This window comes from Salmo salar, chromosome 10, assembly GCF_965601325.2.
Source record: "Salmo salar chromosome 10, fSalSal1, whole genome shotgun sequence".
NCBI classification, from domain to species: Eukaryota; Metazoa; Chordata; class Actinopteri; order Salmoniformes; family Salmonidae; genus Salmo; species Salmo salar.
This window is the reverse complement of record NC_138300.1, coordinates 11,789,045-11,805,303: the sequence shown is the minus strand read 5'-3', so window position 1 is coordinate 11,805,303 and position 16,259 is coordinate 11,789,045. Positions and strand designations below refer to the sequence as shown.

General features: G+C 41.8%; 1 protein-coding gene across 1 annotated transcript in view; it reads left to right on the top strand.

The window, feature by feature from the left end:
* The window catches only part of LOC106613507 (receptor-type tyrosine-protein phosphatase S), a 283,006-nt gene that overhangs the window by 37,671 nt on the left and 229,076 nt on the right, over positions 1-16,259 (top strand). The window contains exon 2 of the mRNA XM_082956707.1: positions 15,854-15,937. The gene's annotated coding sequence lies outside the window, so the exon portion shown is untranslated. The remainder of the gene's footprint in view (positions 1-15,853; positions 15,938-16,259) is intronic.

Genomic DNA, 16,259 nt, shown 5'->3' with positions numbered 1-16,259 from the left:
CTCCCACGGAAATCGAATTAGCATAATAATAAAAAATCCCCCCCCAAATATCTGCTTGTTTAAGCTAGAGATATTTTTTTGCATTGGATGTGTCTCAATCCACAGCATCTGCGTATGTCATACTTCCGCATCTGCGGTGAAAGGTGACAGAGCTCGATAGGTGTTTGTCAGACCATGAGACATCCCGAAAATCTAGGATGCCCACAGGCCTCACAAGACTCGTCTGCAGGTCCCCGGTACCAGTTGAGAAAATTGATGGAAGTATACTGTGCATTCGGAAAGTATTCAGACCCCTTCTAAAATGAATTAAGTAAATACAAATACTCAGCAATCTATACATAATACCCCAGAATGACAAAGCGAAAACTGTTTTTATTTTAGCAAATGTATTCAAAATAAAAAAACATATTCAGACTTTTGCTATGAGACTCGAAATTGAGCTCAGGTGCATCCTGTTTCCACTGCTCATCCTTGAAATGTTTCTACAACTTGATTGGAGTCCACCTGTGGTAAATTCAATTGATTGGACATGATTTGGAAAAACACATACCTGTCAAAATAAGGTCCAACAGTTGACAGTGCATGTCAGAGCAAAAACCAAGCCAAGAGGTCAAAGGAATTGTCCGTAGAGCTTAGAGACAGGATTGTGTCAAGGCACAGATCTTTTCGGCAGCATTGAAGGTCCCCAAGAACACAGTGGCCTCCATCATTCTTAAATGGAAGAAGTTTGGAACCATCAAGACTCTTTCTAGAGCTGGCCGCCCGGCCAAACTGAGCAATTGGGGGAGAAGGGTCTTGGTCAGGGAGGTGACCAAGAACCCGATGGTCACTCTGACAGAGCTCTAGAGTTTCTCTGTGGAGTGGGAGAAACCTCCAGAAGGAAAACAATCTCTGCAGCACTCCACTAATCAGGCCTTTATGGTAGAGTAGCCACTCCTCAGCAAAAGCCAGATGACAGCCTACTTGGAATTTGTCAAAAGGCACCTAAAGGACTCTAGTCTGATGAAACCAAGATTGAACTCCTTGGCTGTAATGCCAAGGGTCACGTCTGGAGGAAACCTGGCTCCATCCCTACGGTGAAGAATGGTGGTCGCAGCATTATGATATGGGGTTGTTTCAGTGGCAGGGACTGGGAGACTAGTCAGGATCGAGGTAAAGATGAACAGAACAAATTACAGAGAGATCCTTGATGAAAACTTTCTCCAGAGTGCTCAGGACCTCAAACTGGGGGCAAAGGTTCACCTTCCAATAGGACAACGACCCTAAGCACACAGACAAGACATTGCAGGAGTGGCTTTGAGACAAGTCTCTGAATGTCCTTGAGTGGCCCAGCCAGAGCCCGGACTTGAACCCGATTGAACATCTCTGGAGAGACCTGAAAATAGCTGTGCAGCGACGCTCCCCATCCAACCTAACAGAGCTTGAGCGGATCTGCAGAGAAGAATGGGAGAAACTCCCCAAATACAGTTGTGCCAAGCTTATAGCGTCATATCCAAGAAGACTTGTTTCTGTAATCGCTGCCAAAGGTGCTTCAACAAAGTCCTGAGTAAAAAGTCTGAATTCAGTTTTTTATTTGTAATATATTTTTAAAAAACAGTTTTTGCTTTGTCATTATGGGGTATTATGTGTAGATTGATTAGGAAAGAAAACAATTTAATCAATTTTAGAATAAGGCTGTAATGTATCTAAATGTGGAAAAGTCAAGGGGTCTGAATACTTTCCAAAGGCACAGTATATGAAGACTGTTCAGTGCCAAAAATAAAGGGTTAAATACATTAATTAAAATCATTCTTATGTCTCTCAGTATAGGACAGACACTTCAGAACAAACTTCCTTTAGATTTTGTTGGGACTATCTGTTCTATGTAGTGAATCTGTTTTTCAATGCATTTGCATGAGCTAATATAAGGCCAAAGAAAAAATGTCCGAATATTTTTTTCCCACTTTTTTGTAAAAAATACTTTGAGTCCTAAAATTCAAAATAAAATAGCAAAATGATCCATGGTATGACCTTGTTAAAACAATTCCATACAGCTTAGTAGACATAATATGCACCAGCGCTTGCTCCTTACCTTCTTTTTCTTGATCTCCTCTATTTTCCACAAGTAGTCAAATTTATTCCACATATCTGACTTCCCCTTTACCCCCTGAGCAACCAGTAAACATTCCACCATTTTGAGTTTTTTTGTCATGTCCTCTTCATCTATTTTGCTGTTATGGTCAGGCCCTGCTGGTCACATGCGATGCATGCATGTGTCTTGTAAGAGAGCAAGGGTTGAGGGAATAGGGAATGTTTTTCTGAAACAAATGAGGGATTTCGGTAACAGAACCTTTGAGTCAGAATTGGCTGTAATTATCTTTCAGCAACAGGGACAGCACGATAAACACTGCTGATGTTCTGTGGTGGTTGCTGCAGCAGGAGGAGAGATAGACAACGGGTGCTAGTCACGCAGTCACTCGCTGTAATTCTTTTTAGCATAGCGCAGAAAGTCTGAGCCCAGCCCTGCACAATCAAATTGCGGTCGGACTCCCTCTAGTCATTTGTGTGTCTTAAGTATTTTATCAAACAGTGTGCTTAAAGCATCAGACAAGCTCAGTGCATATAGTTGATTTGATTAAAACACATAGGATGTGTCTATATATGGGAAAATACACATTTTAAAATTTCAAAGAACAGATGAATATTGGTCAACCATTTTTTTTGTCCGGGACAGTTTATGTCCCAGTTTATGCTAGCTGCATTGTTTGTTCATATAGCTTTTATACAACTTTGTAACAGCTGACCCCACTTTTCCAAAGCCAAACCTGCCCATTAGCCGCTGTCTACCTTTTAAGATGCCAAAATAGAAAATGTTTTCAGTATCTTTTAATGTTTTTTTTTGTTGGTATTTTCTAATTGTTTCAGTGCATGCATTCAACCAGCTTTGGACGAAGGACTCCCGCAGCTGGTAGGGGGCCCCCGACAGAGGAACTCAGTCAGGTTCTCAACTTACTATTGAGAGTAAGAATAGTAGAATACACCAGATGCAATTTCGATATTTGGTTGTGCATCAGCAGTTATTCTCTTGTTATGTCAGTCACTTAATTAGCCATGTAAGCTCACAATTTTTTGATTAGAGGTTAGTCTAGCCAGCAACTAAACTTACTGACCATGCCCAGAGGCCCTGACCTCCAGGTGGCCCCCATTGATTTTGCTAGTCATTCTCACTCAGATATCATATTAACATGGCATAAGTCATGGAAAAATGTGTATAATTGCAGGAAATGTTCTTTAAAACTGCAAACATTTCTCTCCACCATATGGCAAAATGCATAGAATTGCAGGAAATTAGCTGTAAAACTGCAACAAAAACGTCTCTCTGCCCCATGGCAAAATGAGTAGAGAATTGCATGAAATATGTTATAAAACTGCAACATTTTCTGTATGCCAAAATGTGTAAAATTGCAAGGAAATGAACATTAAAACAAAAAATGTTCTCTCCGCCATCAGGAGGGGGGCCACTAAAATGTTTTGCAGCGAGGCGGAGAGCCCCCAAACCATATCTCTCTTACGGCCCCCAAAAGGCTAGGGCCAGCCCTGGCCGCCATCTCCGAAGATCGCTCAAAAAGCCAATAGTTCGGAATTGGGGTTGATTTGTTTTTGTTGTTTTAAATACATAAATCTTGTTCATTCTCTTTCTCTAATTTAAATGCTGATGATTTCAAGGTTGTTATTGTGACACTTGGCATAATGTTTTCATTATGAGATCACTAAGAAAACTGTATTGGATGTATATTTATCGGTTAAGACATTGAATACATGTTGTTTAGTATATTTAGTCAATTTAGTATGATTCGTTTTTTTCGCTGTGAGAAGCAGGTTAAGTTAAAGTTATATGTGATTTGGTTTAAGTAGCTTCAGTGCCTTCAGAAAGTAGTCACACCCCTTGACTTTTTACACATTTTGTTGTGTTACAAAGTGGGATTAAAATTGATTGATCTGTCATTTTTGGTCAATGATAAAACGAATATATCTTGATTATGTAAGTTATCACCCCATTGAGACAATACATGTTAGGAACACCTTTGGCAGCGATTACAGCTGTGTGTTTTGTTGGTTGAGTGTCTAAGAGCTTTGCACACCTGGATTGAACAATATTTGCCCATTATCATTTTTTTAATTCCTCAACCTCTGTCAAGTCAATTGTTGATCATATCTAGAAAGCCATGTTTAAGTCTTGCCATAGATTTGCAAGCCGATTTAAGTCAAAACTGTAACTAGGCCAGTCAGGAACATTCAATGTCATCTTGGAAAGCAACTCCAATGTAGATTTGTACATGTGTTTGAGGTTATTGTCCTGTTGGAAAGAAGACTGAAGCAGGGGTTTCTTTAGGATTTTGCCTGTGCGTAGCTGTATTCTGTTTATTTTTATCCTAAAAACTCCCTAGTCCTTGCCAATGACAAGCACACATAACCATAACATGATGCAGTCACCATAATGTTTGAAAATATGAAGAATGGTACTCAGTGATGTGTTGTGTTGGATTTGCCCCAAACATAACGCTTTGTATTCAATACAAAAAGTTCATTTCTTTGCCACATTTTTGGCAGTATTACTTTGTTGTAAGCAGGATGCACAGGCTTCCTTCATTTTTACTCCAAAATACAAACCTAAATTACAAAGGTGTTGATCCACTCTCAGTTTTCTCATATCACAACCATTAAACTCTGTAACTGTTTTAAAATCACCATTGGCCAATTAGTGAAATCCCTGAGCAGTTTCCTTCCTCTCCAGCAAAGGAGTTAAGAAGGAAGCCTGTATCTTTGCAGTGACTGGGTGTATTGATACACCATCCAAAGCCTAATTAATAACTTCACCATGCTCAAAGGGATATTCTTTTTTTTTTTAAATCACATCTACTAATCGGTGCCCTTCTTTGCAATGCATTGAAAAACCTCCTTGGTCTTTGTGGTTGAATCTGTGTTTGAAATTCACTGCTCTACTGAGGGACCCTACAGATAATTGTATTTATGGGGTACAGAGATGAGGTAGTCATTTAAAAATCATGTTAACCATTATTATTGAACACAGAATGAGTCCATGCCACTTCTATGTAATTTGTTAACTTATTTAGGCTTGCCATGACAAAGGGGTTGAATACTTATTGACTCAAGAAATTTCAACTTTACATTTTTTCTTAATTGAGAAAATTAAGAAAATTCCACTTTGACATTATGCAGTGTTGTGTGTGTAGATCAGTGACACAAAATCTCAATTTAATACTTTATAAATTCAGGCTATAACACAACAAAATTTGGAAAAAGTAAAGGGGTGTGAATACTTTCTGAAGGCACTGTAACACACTTCAATGTTATGCACAAAGTAACCAAAATCCGGATCTAATTTGCATATTCATAATGAATTTGCAGCAAATGTACAGCAAACAGTTGAATGTTCGCCACAAGTTTCCCAGAATTGTTTGCCAGAACTTCACAAGTCACCGCAAATTTGCCACAACAGTGTGCTACAAAACGAATTATCTTGTGAAAATATAAGCTTGCCGCAAATTTGCAGCAAATTGGCCAAATATTTGCAACAACTGTTTGCCAGGAGCCTGTTTCTTCAGTAAGGGAAAGTGGTACATAGGCTGTGTGTTGCACCCATGCGTCAATCTATGTAACAACATTTTTAAAATCCCTGTCAAAATCTATCAGTTTAAGCTAGTGATATCTGGCTTTTTGCATGGGGCTGGGTCTCAATCCAAGGCATCTGCTTACGTTGGCCTTGCGCATCTGCGGTGGAAGGTGGCCGAGCTACAGTGTAGTGTGTCTCACAAAAACGTCTGTAGCGTCCGACCGGCTGACAAACTAATATGACCCACTATATAGAAAAATGAGACTCTCACAAACATGATGGTGTTCTCCATTTTGCTCTATTACCCCCTCAAGCCCCACGGGACTCATCTGAAAGTAACCAGTACTGGTAAAAAAATGAATGGAAGTATGGATGTAGTTTTGTGTCTCAAAAAAACCTATATTTCCTTCCTTTTTTATGTCCCTAGATATACTGTAGGAAAGACACTTCAAACCTTATTACTTATGATGTATTTTGTCTTGCCATTTATGAATGTGTTATTCAATTTGTTTATGAAGGATTTTAATGTGAATTAATTGATTTGCTGAGGTTGTATCAGAACTTTTTGTTGGACTCTTTGAATGTGTATGTGACTGCATTTTGCGGGGTTGGCCTCAGCTTTAGCTCAGTACTTATGATAGTTCTTTGTAATAGTTCTGGGCTGATTCCTCACCGTTCTCATGATCATTGCAACCCCACGAGGTGAGATCTTGCATGGAGCCCCAGGCCGAGGGAGATTGACAGTTCTTTTGTGTTTCTTCCATTTGCGAATAATCACACCAACTGTTGTCACCTTTTCACCAAGCTGCTTGGCGATGGTCTTGTAGCCCATTCCAGCCTTGTGTAGGTCTACAATCTTGTCCCTGACATCCTTGGAGAGCTCTTTGGTCTTGGCCATGGTGGAGAGTTTGGAATCTGATTGATTGATTGCTTCTGTGGACAGGTCTCTTTTATACAGGTAACAAGCTGAGATTAGGAGGACTCCCTTTAAGAGTGTGCTCCTAATCTCAGCTCGTTACCTGTATAAAAGACACCTGAGAGCCAGAAATCTTTCTGATTGAGAGGGGGTCAAATACTTATTTCCCTCATTAAAATGCAAATAATTTTATAACATTTTTGACATGCGTTTTTCTGGATTTGTTTGTTGTTATTCTGTCTCTCACTGTTCAAATAAACCTTCCATTAAAATTATAGACTGATCATTTCTTTGTCAGTGGGCAAACGTACAAAATCAGCAGGGGATCAAATACTTTTTTCTCTCACTGTATCCCTTCTATCCTAATTTTATCCCTTGTCCTTGTGCTTTTAATACAATCTCAGTGAGGCTGTGCATTTTTAAACATGGCACCCTCCAAAGGGACGGTATAAAATCTCCTCTCTCCTCCAGGCAGACAAAAGACAGGAGAACAATTAAGTCAGCAGCTACTGCCTCGTTTCTGTCCGAGTAATAGGCCCAATGGTGGCACTTTATTGAAATTCGTCAGACATTTCAAGAAGACGACGGAAGGGAAGGGGGTTTAAAAATAAAGATGGCACCAAGATCAATTACGGCTGGAGTATATTGTGACACATTTTCCTCTTGTGGATGGGCCTCTCGCTGAGTAGCGGGCGAGTCTGGCGACTGGTGTCATTACTCAGAGGGTCGGCGTGACACGACGCTGATGGAATATCGCGCATCCGTCCCCTCCCGACCACACTGCTTGAAGTTACTCTGGGCCACCTTGCTAAATGGGTTTACATTTTTAATTTGCTGCTCAGGAACCGAGATCACATCTTTGGAGGATAGCGTAGATGTCATTTATCTAAACTCCCAGCTGTTGTTCACCCCAGGGCTTCATGTGTAGACTTAGTGGAGAGGAGAGGCCATTTGGAATGTATTTGAAGACCAATATCTCTAATATAACATCCCCAAAAATATTTTACATTCCATGTTTTGGCCAATTTAATACCTGCTACCTAAAGTTTTTATAGAAGGAAGCACATTTTAAGTGGGTAAAAATGGGCATCACGAGTGTCAGATTAGCCTACTGCATACTTATCGCAAGCTGTCTCAACCCAATGTACCTAGAACTGTCACGACTTCTGCCGAAGTCGATGCCTCTCCTTGTTCGGGCGGTGCTCGGCGGTCGACGTCGCCGGTCTTCTAGCCATCATTGATCCATTTTTCATTCTCCATTGGTTTTGTCTTGTCTTCCTACACACCTGGTTCCAATCCCATTCATTACATGTTGTGTATTTAACCCTCTGTTTCCCCTCATGTCCTTGTCAGAGATTGTTTGTTTGTTATGCTCGTGTATTATGTATTGGTGCGCAACGGGTTCTTGTACCCACTTTTATTTATTATGTACTTTGGTTTTGGAGTTTTGTTAAACGTTATTAAACTACTCCATTTATACCAAATTTGATTCTCCTGCGCCTGACTTCCCTGCCACCTACACACACGGCATTACAAGAACTCAAAATGTCAACTTCTCACCCCTTCCCATCTCTTAAAACAACTCGCCTGACTTCCCTGCCACCTACACACCCGGCATTACAAGAACTCTAAATCTCAACTTCTCTCCCCTTCCCATCTCTTAAAACAACTCATTTCCTGTGAGTACAGTGCAGTGCACAACTTACAGTAAACTTCCCTTGATCGACCAAACGTCCCTCCTCTTCCCCCCCACACAGTTTGTCACTCCAATCACTATAGTCCCTATTAATGTGTGTGGGTGCAGTATTTACTGAGCCAGCAGTTGCACACATGCAATGGCCTGCAGTAATTTATAACATTTGCCATAAAAGCCGCCACTCATCCACAGTGGGGAGGGTGGTTAGAGTGTGGATGGGTGTGGAGGGTGGTGGTGCGCTATCATGCAGCTCATCCTTAATGAGTGCGGATTAGAGGGGATGATCCAGGCTTTGCAAACCTCTGGTCCAGGGCTGGGGAGGTCAAAGCTCTTGGAAGCTTCGGAATTCCATGCCACACAAATACGGCACCAATAGATAATTGTAATAATAAACTAAACTACTTCACCCCCCCCCTCCCCCATCGCCACCCCTCCCCTTCCCAGAACCCCACCCCCTTCCCAGAACCGACCCCTGCTGCCAATCACCATGCCACACAAGCCCTATCCCCTCGCTCAATGACGACGGGCGTACTAAGCACTGATTATATTTCTCCAAAGCGATTTGTTTATTCATTTAATTATTTGCCGAGTCGTCACGTGTGAGAAGATGACAAATAATGTTTGGAAATAGGATTTCCCACTGGTCTTAGACAGAGGTTTTCTGGAATGTTCAACTAAATGTCAATATATGCAAGCATCTATTAAATATGAGTGACTTATGTCCCAATTTCATCCACAGGGCAAGTTTACAGGCTTGTTTCTTGGTCCCCTCGATCCCATTTGATGGGTGCCATTGTTTTCACCAAACAGCTAATCTTGAGATTTATGGGTCAATGTGAAGACGTAATAGTGATATCTTGGCTTTCCTCAGAGAAATATGGGATACCTTTAACATAGGCTACAGTACAGCCATACAAAACTTCTTCCACAAATGAGAGAAAAAGAGGAGTGGAGAGAGCTAGATGGATAAAGAGAAAGCCGCAAGCTGGACTCAACAGTCTGAGCAGTCATAAACGTGTGTGTGTGTGTGTGTGAGAGAGAGAGAGAGAGAGAGAGAGAGAGAGAGAGAGAGAAAGAGAGAGATGATTTATAGTAATTAATCCTCTGCTGTGTCCAGTCCCCCTGGCCGAGGGACACATCTGTGACCAAATAATGCTTCCAATCCAATGTCACCAGCCTCCCACTGAAGGGCATCAGCAGATTTACTAGACAGATCGCTCCATATGATTTCAATCACTTTCTGACTGCACCCATTTTGATTTGAAGGAAACCTTCCATACGTGTTTGCCTGTGGTAGAAGTGGTCAGAAAGTGACTTTTTGGACCTGAATACCAAAACATTCAGGAGATTAAGGTGATCAAAGTTGATCCATTTTGCATACCCCACCATGAGACATCCATGTCTTCATCACTGAAAAAGATAAAAGGTTGAGTTTGATGACATTTTATGATTTATACAAACCTAACCCCAGTTAACACAGTCATTCAGGGGAGCAGACTCATCCTAGGTAGGAGACTACTTCGGGGATATTTTAGCATTGTGAATACATCACCACCAATCGCCACAAGATTCAATAAGATTATTTATTGTGATATTAGGAATATCTAACTCCAGTCTGTCTGGCGTTGTGATTTAGCGAACAGGGGGAAAAAACTGCCGAGACTTTAGACGGGCAGGTGCTCTAATTGAAATGTCACTCCCACCCCAATCCTACTGCACCAGAAGCACCTACAGGAGAAGGGGAAATGCTGAGGCCAACTACGGCAGACAGACAGACACAGCAGTAATTATTGTTTGGGGATTCGCTGAGAGCCAGCTAATATAATGGGCACTGTTGCATTTATCGGCGCAAAACAAACCCCCTAATGAAACTTGAATCAGAGTGGCTGCCGTGGAGTGGCTCGTCAGTCTGTGGGAGATTTTCCACAAAAACCAAACATACAGGGCTGTATGATTGTTCAGGCCTTTTGATCTGTTGGTTATAATGTGATTCGCTAGAAGGGCGATCTGTGTATGAGGATATGTGTATGGGGTGGAGGCGGTGGGGTGGAGGATTGTGTGTGTGTGTGTGTGTGTGTGTGTGTGTGTGTGTGTGTGTGTGTGTGTGTGTGTGTGTGTGTGTGTGTGTGTGTGTGTGTGTGTGTGTGTGTGTGTGTGTGTGGTGTGTGTCTAATTTTTTGAGTTATCAGGAGAGTTCAAGGTCAATGCTGTTTGGGCTGCTGTTTGAGTTGCATCACATACAAAACAATACATATTATTGAAATGACATTGAACCAAACTGGACCCCAACTGATGGCCCAGCTATTTGTTTTAGTGCATGGATGCTGGATGGATCCTGAAACAGAGCTGCCCATTTGTTGAACAGGGGGGAAAAACACCACTTCAAACAACAGGTGGCATTTCAGACGAAGCCATTGCATCATTTAAATAAGTCATGAGGTAATTCAACATGATAAACATGTAAATGATAGTATGGTAATACTTTACTATAAGGGTACATCAACTAATGCTTATTAATATAGCCCTATTGTAAAGTGTAACAGATTATACATGTTAATCACTTTTCAGACCTGCGTGACGGACTTGCTAGAGTGTTATTTTGGACATAGCTCCACATTTAAAGGATAAAAACAGATTTTTCATTCTTTTGTCAGATACAGTGCCTTCAGAAAGTATTCATACCCCTTGACTTATTATGTTACAGCCTGAATTCAAAATGGATTAAATAGATTTTTGTTTGCATTCATCTACGCACGATACCCCAAATGACAAAGTGGAAACATGTTTTTAGAAATGCACATTTATTTATTGAAATTTAAAGAAATCCGAAATATCTCATTCACATAAATATTCACACCCCTGAGTCAATACATGTCAGGATCCCCTTTGGCAGTGACTACAGCTGAGAGTCTTTTGGGGTGACTCTCTAAAAGCTTTGCACACCTGGATTGTACAATATTTCCACATTTAAAAAGAAATGTTAAATTGGTGGTTGATCATTGCTAAAAAGCAATTTTCAAGTCTTGGCATAGATTTTCAAGACAATTTAAGTCAAAACTGTAACTAGGCCACGCAGGAACATTTAATGTTGGCTTGTTAAGCAACTCCAGTGCATATTTGGCCCTGTGTTTCAGGTTATTGTCCTGATGAAAGGTGAATTTGTCTCCCAGTGTCTATTGGAAAGCAGACTGAACCAGGTTTTCCTCTAGGATTTTGCCTGTGCTTAGCACTACTCCAAAAAAAAGACCTAGTCCTTGCTGGTGACAAGCATACCCATAACATGACGCAGCCACCACCATGCTTGGAAATATGAAGAGTGGTACTCAGTGATGTGTTGTATTGGATTTGTATTCAGGACATGAAGTTAATTTCTTTGCCACACTTTTTGCAGTTTTACTTTAGTGCCTTTTTGCAAACAGGATGCATGTTTTGAAATGTTTTAATTCTGTACAGGCTTCCTTCTTTTCACTCTGTCATGTTGGTTAGTATTGTGGACTAACAACAATTTCAGTTATTTTCTCCTATCACAGCCATTAATCTCTGTAACTGTTTTAAAGTCACCATTGACCTCATGGTGAAATCCCTGAACGGTTTCCTTCCTCTCTGACAACTGAGTAAGAAAAGACACCTGTATCTTTTTAGTGACTGGGTGTATTGATACACCATCCAAAGTGTAATTAATAACTTCACATGCTCAAAGGGATATTCATTGTCTGTTTTTCTACCAATAGGTGCCCTTCTTTGCGAGGCATTGGAAAACCTCCCTGGTTTTTCTGGTTGAATCTGCGTTTGATATTCACTGCTCGACTGAGGGACCTTACAGATAATTGTGGGGTACAGAGATGAGGTAGTCATTCAAAAATCACATTATACACTATTATTGCACACAGAGTTAGTCCATGAAACATATTATGTGACTTGGAACATTTTTACTCGTTACATTTTTTGGATTTACTCAATACTTATTGACACGACATTGTAGATGATCATTTTCTCTACATTTTTACACATTTCTAAAAACATAATTCCACTTTGACATTATGGGGTATTGTGTGTAAGCCAGTGACTTAAAATCTCAATTTAATCCAATTCAAATTCAGGCTACCACACAACAAAATGTGGAAAAAGTCAAGTGGTGTGAATACTGTACTTTCTGAAAGCACTAGAGTTCATTATCTCATGCCCAAAGTCCTTGGCGGACTCATCAGAGTTCCATTCTTCCAATGTCATTGAATTATCATCTACAATTTCCATGAAGTGGGTTTTTTTCTTGTTCATCTCATTTTACTAAAGCTGATTATACCGCTGATGTATCTCCTAAGCCATGTAATATTTACTGTTTGCATTCATAGGGTGTTGTTTCTATTTATTTTCGATAACGTCATTTCACCTATATCGAAATGAAAACAGAAATGGGATGAGTGAGCGACTGACCTTCCGCCCGCCGGTAGACAGTGGACGACTGCCAAGAGCACAGATCCTCTATCTGTCCGATATATTAGAGGAGCTTAGGTGAGCTCCCCCCCCCCTCCTACCCCCTTCCCTAACCCCCGGCTCCGTGGCAGAGGCCCAGGTTTAATTGCTGTGGGTCACAACAATCACTTTATGCCCTCAGAACATTGAGGAAGGGAGGGGGGGGTTGGAGAGGGGAGGGGTGGGGGGGGCGACAGGGTCACACAAGGTGACAGGTGTGGTGAGACGGGGGGGGGGGGGGGGTGACGGAGGTTGCTATGGTTATGTCCTTTTCCAGTCAAAGACTTTCAGTGTGTGTGTGTGTGTGTGTGTGTGTGTGTGTGTGTGTGTGGTGGAGGAACCTCATTTGGAGAGACAGGGGGGCATACACCCACCCAAACACCGAGGCTTAAGCAGGCGATGCTATTTCATTCGTCCAACATATTCAACCCACTAGTAAAGGTGTGTTTTTACGCTACAAGTACAACACTTGTTGACAGAGACACATTTCTTGAATAGATCAGACATTTGTGGTGTTTGTATTTTGGCCCATGTGCTAAGTCTGTTAATATACACAGTGTATAAAATATTAGGTACACCTGCTTTTTCCATGACATAGACTGACCAGGCGAATCCAGGTGTAAGCTATGATCCCTTATTGATGTCACTTGTTAAATCCACTTCAATCAGTGTAGATGAAGGGGAGGAGACAGGTTATTAAAGAAGGATTTTTAAGCCTTAAGACAATTGAGACATGGATTGTGTATGTGTGCCATTCAGAGGGTGAATGGGCAAGACAAAAGTGCCTTTGTGTCAAGAGCTGCAACACTGCTGGGTTTTTCAACAGTTTCCCGTGTGTATCAAGAATGTTCCACCACCCAAAGAACATTCAACCAACTTGACACAACTGTGGGAAGCATTGGAGTCAACATGGGCCAGCATGTTGACTCCATGTTGACTCTACTTGCACATTCATCTTCAGCACATCTACCATTCCAGTGTGTAATTGCTTTTTTGTAATTACTTCACCACCATGGCCTATTTATTGCCTTAACTTACCTCATTTGCACTCACTGTAAATAGACTTTTTGTTTTCTTTTGTTCTACTGTATTATTGACTGTATGTTTTGTTTATTCCATGTGTAACTCTGTGTTGTTGTATGTGTCGAATTGCTATGCTTTATCTTGGCCAGGTTGCAAATGAGAACTTGTTCTCAACTAGCCTAACTGGTTAACTAAAGGTGAAATAAAAATAAATAAAAAAATCCCTATGGCACACTTTCGACACCTTGTAGAGACCATAGTCCGATGAATTGAGGCGGTTCTGAGGGTAAATGAATATTAGGACCGTGTTCTTAATGTTTTGTACACTCGTTGCATTTGGTTATATAATACATGCCATTCAGCAGACGCATTTTACATATGGGTCGTCCCAGGAATCAAGCCCACTATACCGGTGTTACAAGTGCCATGCTCTACCAACTGAGCTACAAAAGGACTCAAACGCATTTGCCTCACTAACACCAATCCTGTCACAGTACTGGAGAAAGAAAAACAGAGTGAGAAAATCACAGGATGCAGGCTCTGAGATGTCTTTTCATCCGCGTTCCACCATCTCCCAATTTACTATGCACCATGGTGCTTGGCCATCTGTCTCAGCGGTGACTAAACTTCATGCCAATATGTTGCAGGGTCATGAGAAAACAAACCGGAGAGCTCTTTCCTCATGAGTGGAGATACGGCCTCGCCCTCGTTTCATACCAACATGTGAGGATACGGCACTGCTTTGGCCGTAGCGTCAGCCATAGCGTTAGCCTAGCGTTAGCCTCTGTGCATTGTTAGCCTGTAACATAAGAGAGGGGGGCAGCAGTAGTGCAACAGCGTGTGCAGAGAATAAATGGCGTGCATTAAACAAATTCCCTTTGCGCTCCTCTTGGCAGCAGAGTAGCTGCGAAGGGGAGGACACACTGCAACCCAGATTGCCATACCCCCTCCATGCACACATGTGTACACACACACACATATACACACAATCTTTCACACACAGATACTCTCTCATTCTCTCTCTATCCGCCTCTCTCTCTGTCTCTCTCTTTATCTCTCTCTCTCACACATACACACACACACACACACACACACACACACACACACACACACACACACACACACACACACACACATACTGTACATCCCCCCCTCCTCTCTGTGCCCCAGCCCAGCTCCACTGGGGACTAGGCGCAACCCCTTTTAGCTGTTATGATTGGCCGGGCTGGAATTCAAGCGGCCCGTCAGGATGAGGAATCATGTCTCCCTGCTGGCCGGTTGTCGTGGTAACGATGGGGTTGCTGGGGGGCCTGTCTATGAACTGAGCTGAGAGAACAAGGAAGAGAATGGGGGGGGGGGGGGGGGGTGAAGGGCGGTTTAAGAGAAATCGAGGGAGGAGAAAGTCCTTTCCGCTCAGTGTTGCTCAGTCATAATGCAACCGCGGCTGCCCTGGAACACCCAAGGTGTCAGACTGGCATGTATGATACACACTTTTTTCATAATCATATTATTACAGTATTCATTGTAATGTCTTATAAGAGTGATCCTGTGGCCTCTTTTAATGATGAGATACTCTTTACCTTTTGGTAAAGATAACCCGTCTGTCCCCCCCGGTGAGCGAAGTATCCACAACACACGTACAGACTGTGGTGCCTATGGCTCCAGACTTACTGAGAGTATTGACAGAATATTGGGTGGGTGGGTGTGTGTATGTGTGTGTGTGTGTGTGTGTGACATAGGAGAGAGAGACGAACTTGCCACGCGCGCATGCATTGTCAAATGTACACACATGCGCGCATTCATACAGGCTTACACACACGCGCGCATATGTGCACACACACGGACACGTACACGCATGTATACACACACTCTGGCCAGGCCCTCATTTTGGATGATTCTTTTTTATTTTTTTAAAGGCAAGTGGAATTTAATGCAGATTCACACTCCAGCAATGTTCTCCAGCAATCAGCCTTGCCTCGTTCGAGCGCTGCGATTCGCCGTTCGGTCACCGAAGGGCAGAAAATAAAAGTGAAAATCATCTAGGCGCTAAGTTTCTCCACTCAAAGAGGCCGTTCATTTGGCAGTCCCTTTCATTAACATTTCTCTTTCATTTCTCCCTCTCTGGTTAAAGGTACACTTGAGCGAAAAGGAGAAGACAAAGCCACTGAAACAACTGAAGATATGAAGCTAAAGGGCTTTTGAAAACAAACGAGAGGTAAGTGGCTCTAAACTTTGCATGGCCCCGGCCTCCATCTTGGAGGAAGGGGGAAGAAACGACAGTTAGTGGCCTAATTCTGTTCCAGCTCGAATTTCTCTCGGCCCCAAAAGAATCAATTGTACTTTCTTCCTCAAAAACATTGCGTAACACCCTCCAACTTTACAGCTGTGATTCCTATTAGGCCTATGTCTACCACTATTACTTCACTTTAAAATGGTGCTATTACCACTATGGTACTATAGAATAAAAAATGCCAAAACCCCAACAATCATTACTTGTTAACCTACTAGTAGTAGTACTACTACACTACTACATAATT